Genomic DNA, 16,434 nt, shown 5'->3' on the forward strand with positions numbered 1-16,434 from the left:
CACTACAGCCATCTCCCTGCAGCACTTCCTGCAAGTTGACCGTGAGGTCCTGGAGAACAGAAGTAGCATCTCACTCACTTTCATTCCACTCCCCCACCCTCCTTGAGCAGTACAGGGCCTGGTTCCTAAAGGGATGTAAATGAAGGAAGGGTTCAACATAAATGAAAGAATACTTTGTAGCAAGGTTTAAATTTGGGGAGGTCTTCCAACCTGGATCTTAACCTTGAACTATGACCACAGTCTTCTCAGCCATGAGGGATAGGGGTCGCCTCTTTAGGAGCCTCTCAGAAGCTCATTTACTGAAAGAGTGTTCTGGCCATTCATTCAATGTTATGACTGGGAAGTAAGTGAATACTGAACCCTGGCCAAGGGCCTAGATTTCCATTCCTCAGTCCAAAGTGTTTTCTGCCTCTTCACACAGTTATGATACTACTAACACCATGTTTACAATGTTGAACAGTTAACTAAATGGATTCAGATACATTATTCCATTTGCTTCTCACCACTGCTTGAATTAGGTATCATTACATTCCCATATTTCAAATATGGTATGAATGTTCAAACTCACGTCTTTTAACCCAAAGCATATGCAAAGTTGTCTTGAAAAGATAAAATTTCATAAAATAGATGATAAAATGATTATAACAAATAATAACTTTCCATGGTATTTCCCTGCAAGACAGATGGACACACACACACACACATACATGCATGCACACACACACACACAGTTATCTGCTATATTAGTTTCCTAGGGCTTCCATAACACATCACCATAGACTGTGTGGCTTGAAACAATGGACACATTCTCTTACAGTTCTGGAAGCAAGAATTCTGAAATCAAGGTGTCAGCAGAGCCATGCTCTCTCCAAAGAGTCTAGGAAAGAATGCTTCATTGCCTCTTCTAGTTCCTGGTGTTTGCTGGCAATCTGTGGCATTCTTTGGCTTGTAGATGCCTCACTCCAATCTCTGACCGCATTTTCACATGGCCGTCTCCCATGTGTCTGTGTCAAAATTTCCCTCTTCTTATAATGGCCCACCATAATCCAATATGAGACAAGGTCTGGCTCTATCACCCAGGCTGGAATGCAGTGGCATGATCTCGGCTTACTGCAACCTCCGCCTCACTGGCTCAAGTGATCTTCCTGCGTCAGCCTCCCAAGTAACTGGGACTACAGGCACACAGCACCAAGCCTGGCTAATTTTTGTATTTTTTTGTAGAGACGGGGTTTTGCCATGTTGGTCAGGCTGGTCTCAAACTCTTGAGCGCAAGCGATCTGCCCACCTTGGTCTCCCAAAGTGCTGGGATTACAGGGGTGAGCCACCTCATCTGGCCAAGACCCTATTTTTGAATCAAGTCACATACATAGGTACCTGGGGCTAGGACTTCAATATGTCTTTGGCAGACACAATTCAACCTACAACTCCATAATCTGTCACCCACAGGAAAGTGAGGACATAAAAAAGAAACAATGCTATTGGAAAAGAGAGCCAAGGGCAACACTTGTGGGAGGCTAAGATGAGGAGAAGGGAAAATAGATAGTGGATATATTCTCCAGGGAGGGTCAGATTTGAGTATCTGACCTGGAAAACCGAAGAAAGGAGAAAAATGGTTTTCAAAAGCTGAAAGAGGAAAAGGCATGGTAGGAGCGGAGAAGTCATTAGGAGGGTGGAAGAGTTGCTCCCTAGGGAGGGAGAGTAAGAGCCACTCCACTCCCAGGGAAATCCAGTGAAAACTGGGGCAAGTGTCAAGAGATGAAGACCCACGGAACTGAGCCTTTTCCCCACCAGAGTGGCCCCCTTGGGGAGGCAGGAGTCTGCGAGCTCCCAAAGCATATTCCCACAGAAACTTTGGGGTCATGAAGTCATCTTGTCCCCCTTCCCAGACCTGTTCCTGCTGCCTGTTTTCGAGTCATTGTTGCTACCAACCCCCACCCAGTCACCCAACCTAGGTGTTATCCTCAACTCTTTCTCTTCCTCATTCTCACAGTCCTTGAGGCCCCAACCTCCTTGATGTTAGCGCCTACCACAGGACTCCACCCACCTTCCTCCTAGCACTGTCTAGATCAGCCCTCACCTGGATTATGACAGTTGCCTTTCTCATCTCCCTGCCTCCAGACTTATTCTGCCCAATCCATCTTCCATTACCCAGGCCAAAGTCTATGTTTTTCTAAAATTTTATTTTGAAAATCTTCTGACAGAAGAGTTGAATGAATTTTACAGTGACCATCCAAATACCACCACCTAGATTTTATCATTAGCATTTTACTATATTTGCTTTATCAAATATGTTTCCATTGATCCATTCCTTCATCCTTCTATTCATCTTATAATTTTTTGTATTTTAAAGTAAGCTGCAGATATTCAAATGATTTCTAAAAATATAATCTGGTCATGTTAGAACTTGTTGGACTTTCAGTAATGCCCCCCTTCTCTAAAGGATAAAGCTTGAACTCCACATTGGCATGCCTTCAGCCTAACCCCTGCCCCGACCTGCTTCCCATTTTTCACTCTAAAAAGCTCAAATTGCCTAAAATTCCCCACTCACCACACTGTTTACATCTCCCTGATCCGCTTTCATTGTTCCTTTTTCTTAGCTTGTCTTCAGCCTTCCAGGGCCTCAAATGCCTCCTTCCCTGAAAGCCTTTCTTGATCCCCCCATTGTCTCCGACACTAGTTTAGGCACCACCACTATGAGCACACAGCAGTCCCCAGGGCTTAGCTTGATCACTGCACTAATGTCCACAAATCAAGATGATCTGTTTATGTGTGTTTCTCACCTCTACTCCGATTGAGAGCTTCCTGAAAATTCAGGGATCCTGCTTTATTTGTCTATTGTCCTTGGCACCTAGAACAGTCTGTGACATGTGTGGGTGCTCCATAAATATTTGTTGAGTGAATGCGTTACTGGCTTTGTCCTCTCTAAGAGCACCTCCTGCCTTTGTACTGGCTTCTCCCACACAACATGGGGCCAGGTCTTCAATGCAGATCCCAGAGGGTTAAGAAGGAAGCAAAGAACACTGAGTGTTATCTGTATTTTCCAGCCAAAGACCCCCCAGGAACATAATGGTCATTAAACACGCTGAGTTTATTACTCCTTGTAGCAAGGAAGAATGTACCCCACGGGGAGTGAGGGACATCTCAATAAGAGTGTTAGGAAAAAAACTGTGATAGGATTTGGGTCTTGGTTAGGTGATTTGGTGAAAAGTCTAAGGAAGTGGGGGTTTGCTCTAGATTAATGCTGCTAGAAAGCAGAGCATTCTGTGAATGAATATCCAAATAAATATTTTCTATAGGGAGGGAAGACTAAAAAGAGGGGAAAACTATAATTGGTAAAGAAGTAGCAAACATTTCTGTTAGCCAAGAGAAGGGGTGTTTGGTATTTTGTGGGTGGCACAGTGACCTTTTTTTGGGTCTGTGCTCAGAAAAACTTATGAAGCAACCTTACATTGTCTCACTTTATCAAGGTCTAAGAGTAAACTTGTCTGAGATTGGTATTCTGTAATATAGTATATGCCTAATAGGTGAATAACATGGTTTAGCTGTGTTAGGCCAACTTCTGAATGTCAGAGGCTGCTCTTTTTTTTTTTTTCTCTCAGGGTTTAGGTGGGGAATTGGGAAAAAGATGAATTAGTGGAGTTGGGGCATGTGTATATACGTGTGCAGAATCCTGCTCAATGCAAAAAGCTTTTTTTTTTTTTTTAGACAGAGTTTCCCTCTGTCACCCAGGCTGGAGTGTAGTAGCACAATCTCAACTTACTGCAAGCTCCGCCTCCCAGGTTCACGCCATTCTCCTGCTTCAGCCTCCAGAGTAGCTGGGACTACAGGCGCCCGCCACCACGCCCGGCTAATTTTTTGTATTTTTAGTAGAGACGGGGTTTCACCGTAGCCAGGATGGTCTCGATCTTCTGACCTCGTGATCCGCCTGCCTCGGCCTCCCAAAGTGCTAGGATTACAGGCTTCAGCCACCACTCCCAGCCACAAAACTTTTCAAATAGAGGGTCTGGAGTTTATTTCCAAGGTGTCCACCTCCCCAGTCCAGGCATATAATTCCAGGTCACAGTGCTGACACTTTCAGCCTCCATGGTCATGAAAGGGGACAGATGGCCCAGGTCCCTGGTGGCTCTGAGTTGTGGGGAGGGAGGAGCCAGTGGCCTTGGTTGGGACCTCTCTCAGGCTTCTACCTAGACATCCCTTGTTCTACCAGGGCAAACACTCTGAAGCTTGTTTTCTTGGCTGGCTGTTTTTGTTTGTCATCCTGCCTGGTATCACAGACTCCCGGTGACTCCCAAACCTACTCATTTGAGCCCTGAGGAAAACCTATTAGATATGAATTCTTTGTTGGTTTTGTGACAGTGGCCTCTGACCAGACGGGTTCAGCTCCCTGGACCCCAAGGGCCTTGTTGTCTCTGCTCCCTGCCTTCTGGGGTGATGATCTCACCCTTGCCCCTAGTTTCAGGGATCCAGTGACTCACTGCAGAATAAATCAACAGCATGGCAGATGCTTGGGCACCTGAGGTCTCTGAAGACACTCTCTAAGGATATGGGGCTGTGATCTTTTTTCATTCAGTCTGGTGCTTCTGTCTGACTGTTAGTGATTCCCCTTTCCTGATAAAGCCTTTAAGATTTCCTTCAAATCAGACAGCCCTGAAGTTGCTGCCTCCTGCCTTCATTATTCCTTTCTGCACAAGGCTGAATTGATTCTGTTCTGAAATGTTCCTCATCCCTGCCCTCCACACACATACTCACACAATGCACGGCTTGCTTTTTCATGGCCTCTTGTCTTGTGCTTCTCTTCCTTTTGGTTCAAATCTTCTTTTTAAAAAAAAAAGAAAAAACATTTTTTTTTAGATGAAGTCTTGCTCTGTTACCCAGGCTGGAGTGCAGTGGCGCATCTCAGCTCACTGCAACCTCAGCCTCCTGGGTTCAAGGGCTTCTCCTGCCTCAGCTTCTTAACTAGCTGGGATTACAGGTGCCCACCATCACATCCGGCCAATTTTTTGTACTTTTAGTAGGGACGGAGTTCCGCCATGTTGGTCTGGCTGGTCTTGAACTCTTGACCTCGGGTGATCCGCCCACCTTGGCCTCCCAAAATGCTGGGATTACAGGCATAAGCCACCGCGCCAGCCGAAAGTCTTCTTTAGCTATGATCTTCCTGAATCCTACTTTGATTTGATCCTTCAGGACATGTTTCTGTGTATGTACACATCTGTGTTTTATACACATAGAAATGTGTGTGTGTGTGTGTTTGTGTGTGTGTGTATGTATGTATGTATTTTTGAAATAGCTATAAACCAGGGACAGTGGAAATAGTGAGGATGTGTGTTTGTGGGACCAAGTGAGGTTGTGGTAATAAGAAAAAGTTATATCTTTCATAACAGAAAATCAATAATAGATAACGCCTAAAATTAGAAGAGTAAATAGTAATAATATAATCCTCATATTTACAGATGTGAAGGTGAACGCCAAAACAGCTAAAAGAGTTGAAAGTAGTGGAGGTGGGGGTGAGGACTGCCGTTTAAAAAAATTAACTCATCTACTTGTTTGACTTTTTATTTGCATGTATAACTGCAATTAAAATCCTGAAAATAATCTAATTGTATTCTGTGTTCCTTTTTCCCCCCCAACCAGCCATGTGAAGATCTGTCACCCACTCACTTCCTCAGCCCAATTTCTCACCCTTGCTTCCTCTCCCTCGACTCCATTTCCAGGGGCCAGCCTTGTCCACCCCCTCGGGTCTCTCCTACCTGACTGCTCTCCTCCTGTCTCCAATCTATTCTTCACCTGCAGACAGAACAATCTCTACAACCTGTGTCATCAGAGTGTGTTTCACTTCCACTTGAAAACTCTCTGAGACTTGCCTAATGTAATAGGATTGAGTTATGCCCTCAGTATGACAAGCTTCATATCCCTCTCAGCAGCAACCCCAGGCACACAGCCTGTGCCAGGCTCAGACATGCCTCCTTCTCTTGGCTGCCCTGGCTCTGTACTCCCTCTAACCAAAACCCTTCCCCTGTATGTGTTTCTTTACTATGGATCACAATTTATAGCACATAATGTTCTGCACTTTTTCTTTTAACCATGATCTTATAGATCTTCTCATGTCAACCCAAATAGGTCATCTTCACTATTTTTAACTGTTACATGAATTCAATTACATAATGTATATAAAACCATTTTGCATGCCATCTGGCATATAGGAAGACTTAAATATATCCTTATCTCATTTAAGATTTAAGTTCCCATCACCACAACATAATGGAGAAACACCCTTTGTCTCCAGTAACACTATAGTTGTAAGATTCCTCCTCAACTCTTATTACAGCTATGTATTGTGCCTTTTAAAAATACTTAGTATTTTTTTCATTGAGACAAGTCTTGCTATGTTGCCCAGGCTGGTCTCTCACTCATGGGCTAAGTGATCCTCCTGCCTCAGCCTCCCAAAGTGCCGGGATTATAGGCATGAGCCACTATGCCTTGCCCTATGCAATGGTTTTAAACAGATAATGAATTTAATTAATATCACTGTTCTTCCCATTATTTCTGTAGCTTTTCCACCCAGCTCCCTACAAATCCCTCTTTTGTGGATCTCAACTCCTTGGAGCTCTTCCACACACTGCTTGCTTGCTTTTCCTTGAAATGCCCTCTGCTATCCCCTTCCGCCATCCACTGGGGAAGTAGTTCCCTTCTTCCCAGGCAGCCCCTGTGAAAACTTCTCTAAGCTGTCCTCTCCCAGAGGAGCCGTCAGCCTATGGGCAGCCCCGCCCCCCATCTGGTTTGCACCATTCATATCACTCCTTAACCAGAAGGTCAGTCTTTTGAAAACAGGGTGTCTTAGTATCTTCAGTGCCTAGCATATTGCCTGGCACATAAAAAGTGCCCCATAAGTGTTAGTTGGATGAGAATTCTCAACTTCTAAATGTCTAATCTCATTTTTCTATTTAATATGCCACATACAGAAGCAGGTGCTCTGTGGTATAGAGGAGAATGTACATTCTTACTAGCTGTGTGATCTCGGGCAACTCACATCACCTCTCTGAGCCTCAGTTTCTTGATCTGTAAAATGGGGGTAATGATATCTATGATGAATGAATGATGAAATAAAATATATGAAGATGTTCCAAAAATGTAAAAAGTATTACTATCACTCCTTCTTCAATCTCATATCAAACTTTCCATAGTTCTGACAAAATCTTCTCCCCAGGTCCAGCCCCTTCTGTAAGATCATGTCTCTCCCCCCAACTCCTGATCCTCATTCCTTTCTTTTTCTTTTTCTTTTTTTTGAGATGGAGTTTTGCTCTTGTTGCCCAGGCTGGAGTGCAATGGCATGCTGGCTCACCACAACCTCTGCCTCCCAGGTTCAAGCAATTCTCCTGCCTCAGCCTCACCGAGCAGCTGGAATTACAGACATGCGCCACCATGCCCGGCTAATTTTGTATTTTTAGTAAAGACGGGGTTTCTCCATGTTGGTCAGGCTGGTCTCGAACTCTTGACCTCAGGTGATTCGCCCGCCTTAGCCTCCCAAAGTGCTGTGATTACAGGCATGAGCCACCATGCCCGGCCTCCTCATTCCTTTCTGGTGCTGTTGTTTTGCCCTCCCATTCCCTTCCTCTAACTTTGTAGGCCTTATTCTTGTCTAATTTCTCTTCAGTGTTCACTTCTCTGTAGCCTTTGCCTTTCTCCTTTCAGCATGGCTCTATCTTCACAGCTTCCTGGAAGCCATCCCAAGAGCTCTTATAGGTTCCTTTCCTCTGCTTCCTTGAAGCTCCTCCCTGCTTCTCCTGCCACATATGCCACCCAGGGGACAGGGGAGCCTCACATGGGCGTGGATAACTCTATCAAGCGCTAGTTTCAAGGACGCTCACAGAGGTGCCCAGAAATGGCAGATAAAAGTGTGCGAGATACCGTCCTCTGCGGAGGGAGGGGCTGGATGAGGGGAGCCAGAGAGTCCGAGGCAGGTCCCGGGGCCAGTTTTCCTTCCAGAGATTCAGGGCAGGCAGGACAGAGCTGGAGGGGTGTGTTTGGGAGACGGGGGAGGTAACATCTGAGGCTCAGGAGGCAGTCAGAGGGAGTGGCCCCTGAACTAATTGGCAGGCTGGATGCCAGCAGCGTGCCGGTGATGTTTTGGCTACTGGTCACCAGAGGAGAGGAAGGAAGGAAGGGAGGGAGAGTCTGTCATGTGGACCAAGACGCAGAGGCACATGGGGACTGCTGTGGGCTGGCTCTCAGTTCATCAGGCTTTTCTAGGTCACTCTGTGTTGCCGCCTCCCTTGCTGGGTTCCCCTGCTCTGCCTTGTGCTGCCTTGCATGCCCCTGGCTTGGTTTCTCTGACTCACAGTCCACGACCCAGACACTCTCTTCAAGTCTCTGTGTTCCTGAGAGTCGGTGCTCTAACACTGCTGGGGAAGAAGCACTTGAGTCCCAGCATGCAGGCTTTGACCTTTACCCTGCATGGCCCCCAGTTTCCTCCCTGTGACTGGAATGTGACACAAGCTCCTGGAGTAGTTAAGAAAGTAGTAAAATCTTTAATGATTTGAAAATTATAAAATTACAAAATTATTACTGTGTTAATATGAACTATCCTTGTTCTTTTTGTTTCTCCACCACTCCTAATTTCAGATATGCTTACATTGGGCTGCATAGTTCACAGCGCTGTTGGATGGCCCACAGGCCTCCTGGCTTCACATGTCCAACATGCCACCCTGGTCCTCCTGCCCAGGCCAGCTCCTCACAGTTCTTCCCACTGCAGTCACTGGCAGCTCCAGCCTCCCCGTGCTGGGGCCAAACTCGTTAGAGCTTCCTGCCCCCTCCTTTGCTCTCACACTCCACAACCAATGCAGAAACTCACGTTCAGAAAGCAGTCCCTTCCCACCACCTCCAATCCCTGCCAGGCTCACCTCACCCAGTACCGAAGAAAGTCCTGACAATGACAAGGCCCTGCACAGTCGGTCAGTCGCCTATCTGACTTCCTACTCCACACCTGCTGCTCCCTCTGGCCCAGCCACATGGCCTCATGTTAAATCCCAAACACATGAGCAGTTTCAGCACCACAGCCTTTGCCTCTGCCTCTGCCTTTCCTTTCATCTGGATGATCCTTCCTTCAGATAAGCACTTGACGACTTCTCTTACCACCTTCAAATCTTTGCTCAAATAGAATCTATTGAGATTGTAACTCTGTCTACTCCATCCAGCACTCCATCCAGCGTTGAGGAAGGCCCATCTCCCTAGGTGATATTTAAGGAGGGACCTGAGAGATGAATAAGATATCTTCATGCTCAGAGAGGAAAGAAAGGCATTCCAGGCACACTAACAGCTTTGCTTTGCATCAACCTAGAGGCAAGAACAATTTGGGCTAATTTAAGCAAAGTTGACACATGATGAGTTGGGAGTAAAGATAGCGCAAGATCATAATGAAGACTTAGAGACTAGAGCAAGCAAAAACTTAAGTTTTAGTAGTGGAATAGGCAAGAGTGCAATGGGGGAAGATCCAGGGCCACTACTTGCTAAAGGCATTCCCCGGAGTTGTATAGGCAGTCATCCCAAAGAGAGAAAACTATGCTAGTATTTGTATCTTTCTTCCCAGCTTTATGTTGCTTCATGGTACCTACCATAGATTCCACTTAATTATTTGTTAATGAGCTGTTTTCCCCACTAGAGTTTAATTCCCATGAGGGCAGGTTCCTGTCTGTGTTGATCTCCACTGAGTCCCCATCTTTCAACACTGTATCTGGCACATAGTAGGTCCTTAATAAGTATTTTTGGATGAATAAATATAAATTACTTTTATCATCCCTAAAACAATTTTTTTGATATAATTGTTTTCACTTTGTAGTCACAAAACTAACAAGAGTCAAGTCACATCTTGACACCCTAGTATTTCTAAGTGGTGTCAATGTTCCTTCATACTGTATAATTTCTTATCTGGTTTATTCAAAATGGGCAAAGACTTTAGTTTTTTCAATTTTAAAATGAGGAGTTTGGACTAATGGATTGCCCATTTGCTGGAGGATGATGCCTGCTCCTTCCTCCAGGGCCTCCCCTGCTGCTCCAGTCCAAGTTCTTTTACCTCTTCCAGCCTCACCTCTTCCTGGGGTCTGGACAACAGAGGTTAAATGGTTTAAAGGCCCACTGGGAGACTGTGAATCACAGAAGCACAGGAATCCTTTCCATTTCTAGCTGCCTACACTCCATCTATCTCACTGGCTGAGACTTTGAATCTGTCGAGAAAATAGGATGACTACAGAGCAGAAAGAAAGGACGGAGAATAAAAAAGAGAAAATGATGAAGGGGAAGGCAGGGAGGAAGGAGAGAAGGACAGAGCAAACAGGTCTCAGTGCATGTTAGGGAATATTCTGCAGAGAGGAGAAGCAGTTATTGTGGACTGTTGTCCAACTGAAACAAAATATCGCATCACTTTGTCCCTACCCCCTCTCTTGTGATCCCATCTCAACATCCAAAACTCATTAAGAATGTCGCCCATTTCTGTAACAGCTTTGCAATTACACAGTCATCCATTCCAGAAATTAGAAATTCATCCTTGATTTTCCCCTCCCTCATTGCCCAAAGGCCACTTCAATGTTTTTGTCAATTCTATCTACAAAATACAGTTCAAATTGGCCTGCTCATTTTCAGCTCCACTGGATCCCACTATCTCAAGCCATCATCCTTTCTCACCTAAATTACTGGCATAGTTTTCTCTCTTTGGGATGACTGCCATATACAACTCTGGGAATGCCATTAGCAGGTAGTGACCCTGGGTCTCCCTCATTCCGTTCCTGTTTATTCCACTACTAAAACTTAAGATCTCGCTTGCTCTAGTTTCTGCCTAAGTCTTCATTATTATCTTGTGCCATCTTTAGTCCCAACTCATCATGTGTCAACTTTGCTTAAATTAGCCCAAATTGTTCTTGCCTCTAGGTTGTTGCAAAGCTGTTACCAGTTCCTGGAATGCCCTTCTCTCCTCTCTGTGCATGACGATCTCTTATTCATCTCTCAGGTCTCCCCCTAAATATCACCTCGGAAGATGGGCCTTCCTCAATGTCCCCCACCTAAATTAAGGACTTCTGCTCTCAGTCTCTGTGCTCGATATTTGTTAAAATGTCAGATTTATCAAATAAAAGTACAGGATGTCCATTTAAATCTGAATTTCAGATAAATAATAAACAATTATTTTGTGTAAGTATGCCCCATACAGCATTTGGGAGATATTTATACTAAAAAATCATTGTTTATCTGAAATTCAAATTTAACTGGATGTTCTGCATTTTATCTGCCAACCCTACATATGTGGATTGACCTCACTTCCTTTCTATTGAAGAGATTGAAAAGTAAAAAACTCTATTTCTCAGAGTCTTTGGAGCTAGGATTCTGGACATGAATTAAGTCCTTCCAACTAAATGTATTTGTATGAGATTTGAAATGCAGAAATGAGATAGAGCCTATTTTCCGATAGAAGAGCATGGATGAGCCCCAATAAACATGAAATGTCCATGGCGGTAGGGCAGCTGGGCCAGTGGCCGCTATGCTAGCAGTAGTTGCAGCACTACCGACCTATGGTGATTGACCTTGAAGCCAAGAATGCAGTTAGGACATCCTGACTTTTTTTTTTTTTTTTTTAAATGAGATGGAGTCTCGCTCTGTCGCCAGGTTGGAGTGCAGTGGTACAATCTTGGCTCACTGCAACCTCTACCTCCTGGGTTCAAGCAATTCTCCTGCCTCAGCCTCCTGAGTAGCTGAGACTACAAGCATGTGCCACCATGCCCAGCTAACTTTTGTATTTTTAGAAGAGATGGGATTTCACCACGTTGGCCAGGATGGGCTCGATCTCTTGACCTTGTGATCTGCCTGCCTCAGCCTCCCAGAGTGCTGGGATTACAGGCATGAGCCACTGCGCCCAGCCAATATTTTTTTCTTAATTGAAATAGGTGCCTAAAAGACAGGAAGGAACGTGCTCCTGCATTCTTGAGGGATGAGGATCAGAAAGTTTTCCCTACTTACGCACCAGCTAGGTCATCTCTCTGGGCATCAATTTTCTTATCCATATTGTAAGGGCTAGACTACACATTGTTAATGTTCCCTTCAACTCTAACATTCTACAAATCTATGATTCTTTGAAGTATTTAATAGAGGTGGGAGCCAGAAAAAAATTAGCTACATTTGGTGCACTTACTAGCGATCCTTATACGGGATAATAAATAACTTGTTTGGAAGACCTATTCTCCCTGATGGGGAAGTGGACATGGAAATGAGATTATCATCTTGAATGTAAACAATGTGAAGGGGGATGGGAATTAGAAAAGAAAACTGAGAGAAAAGACTACTAGGACAAAATGAGCTTCAAAATACATAAATCATGCTGAGTGTGGTAGCTTATGCCTATTATCTCAGCTGTTTGGGAGCTGAGGCCAAGGTGGGGGATTGATTGAAGCCAAGAGCTTGAGACCAGCCTGGGCAACGCAGCCAGAATCCATCTCTACAATCAATCAATCAGTCAATCAATCAATCGATTAGACCATGTAAATATCACACTTACAGCTCCTCAGTGTCATTCCATTGCTCTTAGAACAAAGATCAACTCCTTATCCTGGTCCCTAAGGTCCTACACAGCTTGGCTCTTAGTACCTCTCCAATCTCACATCAAACCATTGTATTACACTTCGTACATTCAAGATCTTTCACACTTCAGGGCCTTTGCATCTGCTGTTTTTGCTCTCCCCCAACTCTTCTCACTGCGGCTCCCTCTCATCACCTTCTCAAAGGAGCTTTTTCTAACATCCTATTAAAAGTAGTGCACACCTCCTCCAGTTAATTCCTCTTATATTACCCACTTTGTATTCTTCAAAGCACTGATCACAATCTATAATTATCTTGTTAATTTATTTATTTACTTGCTTATTGTTGGCCTTTTTCAGTGGAATCTAAATTACCAGAGGACAAGGGACTATAACTGGCTTGTTCTCCACTGTTCTTAACTCCTAGAACAATGCATGGTACATAGTAGGTGCTTAGTAAATAGTTGTTGAATGATTAAATGAATGGACGAGTGAATGCACAGCTCTTAAAAGGAAACTGCTGGCCAGGTGCAGTGGCTCACACCTGAAATCCCAGCATTTTGGGAGGCTGAGGCAGGCAGATCACCTAAGGTCAGGAGTCCGAGACCAGCCTGGCAAACATGACAAAACCCCATCTCTACTAAAAATACAAAAATTAGCTGGGTGTGATGGCATATGCCTGTAGTCCCAGCTACTTGGGAGGCTGAGGCAGGAGAATCGCTTGAACCTGGGAGGCAGAGGCTGCAGTGAGCTGAGATCATGCCACTGCACTGCAGCCTGGTGACAGAGCGAGACTCTATCTCAAACAAACAAACAAACAAACAAACAAACAAACAAACAAACTGGAAAGTGCTAAGGGCTTGGTGAACAAGAAGGCCTTGAGAAAATTGAGAAGACAAATAGTGAACGTTTAAGGGAGAATTTAAATGATGGATAGAAATATCAGTGACATTGACAAGTGTGTTGTTAGAAGGAAAGAGAGTAAGTGAGCACCTAGGATGAACTTGAAGGATGGGCAACATTTCAGAGAAACCGTTAGCCCTAAGCAGAAATTTAAAGGCAGAGAAAGGAAGGAGGCTTCCAGGAGGGACAGAAAAGAGAAAATAAAGTCTCAAAATAAAGAAATTAATATTTAAGGAAAACAATACAGACTTTGGAGCCAGCAGGTTTGAATTTCAGTCCCAGCTCTGCCTCTTGCCGGTTGTTTGAGCCTAGTCAAATCCCTTACCACGCCAGAATCCCAGAGGCCTCACTGTAACATGGCTGGACTTGGCCTTACAGCTGTTCTAGGGTTAAAAGAGAGAATGGACTGTGAAGGTGACATTTCTATAACATAGTCATGTATTTGAGTATCAAGATTGATTGGATTAATCTGGCTGGATCTTCTTCCTCTATCCCTACCTCAAGCCACTCCTCCTAAAACTGCCTCCCACATCAGGGCAATTTTTACTCAGAGTCCTTGGAGTAGTTGTATAGGAAAACTGCTCTGGTCTAATAGAATTTCCAGTTATGTTAAAGCATAGTGTAAACATCCAAGTCCTTTAAAAAATGAGTCATTATAGAAACAATCGAGATTGAAGAAAATCTTTGGGAAGGGCACAGTGAGTGGGAATTGAGAAAGAAATATGGTCTCTTTCATTTGGATTTCTTACCTCCTAGGCCTTCTTTTCCCAATCCAGTTTTCTCCCCAGAGATGCTTCACATTCTTTGTTCAGGCCTTTTCACTTCTCTTCCACTCAACACAACCTTCCTTTCTTTTACAGGTCACCTCCTCCTGGAAGACTTCCTGAAATGATTCCCAATTGTCCTTCAAGCTGTCAACAGAAACCTCACTCACTCTTCCCCCCTCACTGCCCCTTTAAATTTGGTAATGACAGATTTAGGTTGATGATAGATACACTTCATCTGCCTTATTACACACCCCAATTCAATAATGCTAAATTTTGTTGATGATGGATACACTTTACCTGGCTTATTACACTTCCTAAGGGCAGGAACCATGACTGTCCTGTGATCAGTCTCCCAAACTCCTCCTCATACTTATCTCTTCCTCTTGAAAGCTTCTAAAGACTTGTGGGGCTTTTAAAAGCATGAGGATGTTGCTAATTTGGAGGAGAGAAACTGAAGGATAAATAAAAGGATAGAAGGAAAAAAATGAAGAGAAGGAAAAGAAGGGATGGGTGAAGGCCTGTCCCACCTCTAACATTCCCTAGTGCCATGCATGGGTATCGAGCTGTCACACTCCACAACACCACAAGTAGGAGTCCTGGAAGGAGGTGGAAAGGGGTGGGAACAGTTATTTGGGAGGCACCTATGTTAAGGAAGGAAGAGGTGGATCCTAGCAGAGAGACAGGATCCCGTCATGGTCAACTGGAACAAGCCAAGCAAAGCCGACACACATAAAATCACATCCACCCTTCCGGCTCTCTGGAAATAGAATGAACTCGGGGGTGGTTAGAGGATCAAGTGTAGAGTGGTTAGGGATTCTGGAAAGGGAGGGAGAAGGTCTTAAGAAGTGAGTTGTTTCCAGGCAGGGTCTGTCTCCAAATGCCTTTTCCCTTACTGGTGTCCTGGAACCATTAGGTATGAACTCATTGTAACCAGGACGTAAAGGCTGAGCTGATGCTTTGTTAGCAGGAATCCTCACCATCTGGTTATGGAAGGTAAATGACAACTAGTCATGAGCTTCCTAGCCAGACTGAGCACCATATGTCTTATATCACATGAGTGTTTCCCAGCACCGTGCCTGGAATCTGCCAGTGAGGCATGACTATTGGTTGAGAAGGATAAGAAGGTCTAAGTAGAGTCAATCAAATGACCCTCTCAGATTGTAAATGAGCAATTCAACAGCTGGGCCTAAGACTCACTGTGTGCCAGGTGCTATTCTAGGTGCAGGGAAAGCAGCAGTGAACATAAAGTTTAGGTCCCTGTTCACTTACCTTCTATTGGACAGAGACAGATCAAAAGTTCATAAATAGATCATTGCAGACAGTAATAAATACCATGGAGATAATAAATATGGGTAAATATGTAGTGAATGTCTTTGAGATAGACCACTTGAGATACAGATGGTAAAAGAAGTCCTCTCTGAATGTTACGTTTGGGTTGAGACATGAGTGAGAAAATGGAGAAAGCCATGTGAGGCTCTGGAGGAGCAGGGGCCCAAGTAGAGGGAAGAGCGAGTGCAAAGGCAGTACAGCTGCAGCAGCAGTGGCACGCTCAGGGAACAACAAATAGAAAGCACTGCAGCCAGGGCACAAGGAGCAAAATAGAGTGACAGGTTCACATGAACATCCACCGTTCAAGACCATGGTTCCCCTGTTAGCTAAACACTGGAACCATCTGGAAAGCTTTTAAAAGTACTGATACCTGGGACACATCTCTAGAGTGTCTGTTTAATTGGTCTGAGGTGTCACTTGGGCATCAGGAGTTTTAAAGTTTCCCAGATAATTCTAATGTGCAACTGAAGCTGTTAACCACTGACAAGCCCATGAGGGCCATGGCTAGGCACTTGGATTGATGACAATTGAGGTTCTTGAGGAGTCTCAGAGATATTCCTCTAGTACTTCAAGCCCAGATCCAAAAAGATCCTGAGAGGCCTTGGAGTTGGGAATAAACCAGGACAATGAAGGAAAAGAGATAACAGGAGACTAAGGTCGAGAGGCAGAGACATCCAGAAAATATGACAAATTGGAAGGTGCAACAACACAGAAGTGCAAATAGACTCAGAGAGCCAGAGACTGGAGGAGAAAAGGCAATCTTGTGTATTAGTTTCCTATTGATACTGTAAAAAATTACCACAAACTTAGGGGCTTGAAACAATACACATTTGTTACTTTATTATTCTCTAGTTTAGAGTCTGAAATGAATCTTACCAGGCAAA

The 16,434-nt window shown here is 44.4% G+C and overlaps 1 long non-coding RNA gene across 1 annotated transcript; it reads right to left on the bottom strand.

The window, feature by feature from the left end:
* Window positions 1-3,543: 3,543 nt before the first annotated feature.
* On the bottom strand, window positions 3,544-16,420 carry LOC105498586 (uncharacterized). The gene is made up of 3 exons (XR_011622990.1): window positions 14,519-16,420; window positions 14,204-14,337; window positions 3,544-13,837 (listed from the first exon to the last, which is right to left on the bottom strand). It is a non-coding gene; the product is annotated as an uncharacterized lncRNA (long non-coding RNA).
* Between the last annotated feature and the right edge of the window lie 14 nt (window positions 16,421-16,434).

This window comes from Macaca nemestrina, chromosome 5 (genome assembly GCF_043159975.1).
Source record: "Macaca nemestrina isolate mMacNem1 chromosome 5, mMacNem.hap1, whole genome shotgun sequence".
NCBI lineage: Eukaryota > Metazoa > Chordata > Mammalia > Primates > Cercopithecidae > Macaca > Macaca nemestrina.